The sequence below is a fragment of the Aulonocara sp. 'chitande type north' Nkhata Bay genome, linkage group LG15 (genome assembly GCF_057382095.1).
Source record: "Aulonocara sp. 'chitande type north' Nkhata Bay isolate Kocher_YH1m ecotype deep benthic linkage group LG15, A_spYH_male_GT1.1, whole genome shotgun sequence".
NCBI classification, from domain to species: domain Eukaryota; kingdom Metazoa; phylum Chordata; class Actinopteri; order Cichliformes; family Cichlidae; genus Aulonocara; species Aulonocara sp. 'chitande type north' Nkhata Bay.
In genome coordinates, this window is record NC_141358.1 from 2,469,760 (window position 1) to 2,471,779 (window position 2,020).

General features: G+C 41.0%; 1 non-coding gene across 1 annotated transcript; it reads left to right on the forward strand.

The window, feature by feature from the left end:
- The first annotated feature begins 1,359 nt into the window (after positions 1-1,359).
- On the forward strand, positions 1,360-1,432 carry trnat-ugu (transfer RNA threonine (anticodon UGU)). Its single transcript has one exon. It is a non-coding gene; the product is annotated as a tRNA-Thr (tRNA).
- Positions 1,433-2,020: the final 588 nt, after the last annotated feature.

The window sequence follows — 2,020 nt, forward strand, 5'->3', positions numbered from 1 at the left end:
TTTTTGTAATGGAGCCTTTCTGTCCTGAATGACACACATTTGCACAGCTGCCCAACATGTGTTTGACCTCTGAATAATGCTTTACTTCAAACTTTTTATGATATCCAGTAAGAATAACGACAGTGAGTCACGAGCCAGACTGGTGTAACACATTTAATAGCAAGGCCTGGCTAAAGCCTGTTTATGAGGCCCAAAATCATATACATCAGTTTAACTCCTGTGTGAGCTACACTCTTTTATTTTCTCGTGATGGTGGCATTAATAGTAGCATTAAAATGTGTTTTTTCCACCGTGGTTTGGTTACAGCTCCTCAGTGGGGTTGCTGTGGTGAGCATCCATCACCCTCCAACAGGCTGCTCTCTTCTCTCTCCATCAGGAATCACAGAGTGACACCTCGTTAATCCAACCGTGAAGATTTGCAAAGCAACTTGTGGATATTTTTACTGTAGTTTATATAATGCACGGGTCACTGTATACGTGGCAGTACAGAAGTACACAACCAAGTACTTCAGTGAGCCGTAGTCACTGTAGTGAATATCCTGCACATATGTAGGACACTGAATCCTGCGCACAGCTAACATGTAAAGTTTTTACTGGAACGTTTTAACAATTTGTCTCTTTTATATTCTCTGAGTATAACTGAAAGGGAAAGCAGGCGCCTCTTTTGTATCTACAGCAGTATTTAATATATCGCTTTGTAGCCCTGCATTTTTATTTATTTGGGTTTTTTGCATTTACCAGCTGCCTCGTCACAGTGAAACAAGAAGTCTTAGGATCCAGCACTTGCTGCTAGCCTGCTAATGCTACATGTCTATGTGACAGGACGATGGCTAGGCTAATAATGAGCTATAAGGCTTTTGCTGGCTGTTTAATTACCATTTGTGACTGTTATACATTTTATATTGATAGTAATTATAATAACAATGATGATAGTAGTACTCAACAACATTACAAAATACTAAATACTTTACAAAACACACAAAAAAGGCAGAAATTATCTAAATGTAACTGAAAAATATTTAAAGGTTTATTGTAAGAACATTTCAGTTAATGGTGCAAATTCACATTTCATATATTTTTTATTTTGACAAATGTCAAATCTGAGGTTAAAAATGACAAATTGAAGTGTTGGAAATGTCAAGCTGCTGTTCACTGTTGGATATCCTCCAACTCCGCCTGCCACGAGGAACCCGTGAAGCTCTTTTCTGAAACTGAGCGGTTTCTGTCATATTTCAGCTTTGACTATAGAACACAGTGACTGGATGTGCATCAGACGTCAGTGGTCTCTGCTCATGCAGCTTTTACCTGTGCATATTGGTCCTCACAGAGGTCTTTGGTCCACCTCATCATCAGAGTGTAGGCTCCATAGCTCAGCGGTTAGAGCACTGGTCTTGTAAACCAGGGGTCGTGAGTTCGATCCTCACTGGGGCCTTACCTGTGTTACCTTATTAGCACAATTTCATTCTGATGTGCTAAAAAATGAAGTGTCTACTCACCATGCTCTTGGAGAAATGCCGAGACTTTCCTGATTGATGGCAAACCACTTCTTTATTGATCTATGCAGAGGTCTCAGAATCCCTCATTAATCGTGCAGGCGACGTCAAGTCTCGCCGTTATGGGAAAAATGGAGCATTTTGGACCCAGCGTGCATGCATCCCTTAGAATACACAGTGCCAACTTCTTTTACATACATGTAAACATTTTGCAAATTTCATAAATGTCCAGCTAATCAGTGAATGGTCGCCTGCCTCTGTGTTTTGGCCCTGCGACTGCACTAGTCCAGCGTGCACGCTAGCCTAAAGGCAGCTGGGAATTGGATAAGTGGAAGAAAACGAATGGATGGAACAAACCCAGGAGGACTTTAACGTTTTGTGATCCCATCTTGGCACCGCTGCCAAGTTTATGGCAACTGATTGTCCAATAGTCTCGAAGCCGACACACAAGTAAAAGAGTCCTTACACTTGTTATAGATGTAGCCATAAATTCTGTGTGGAAATGTGTTACAGTGTAACAAGAGTCA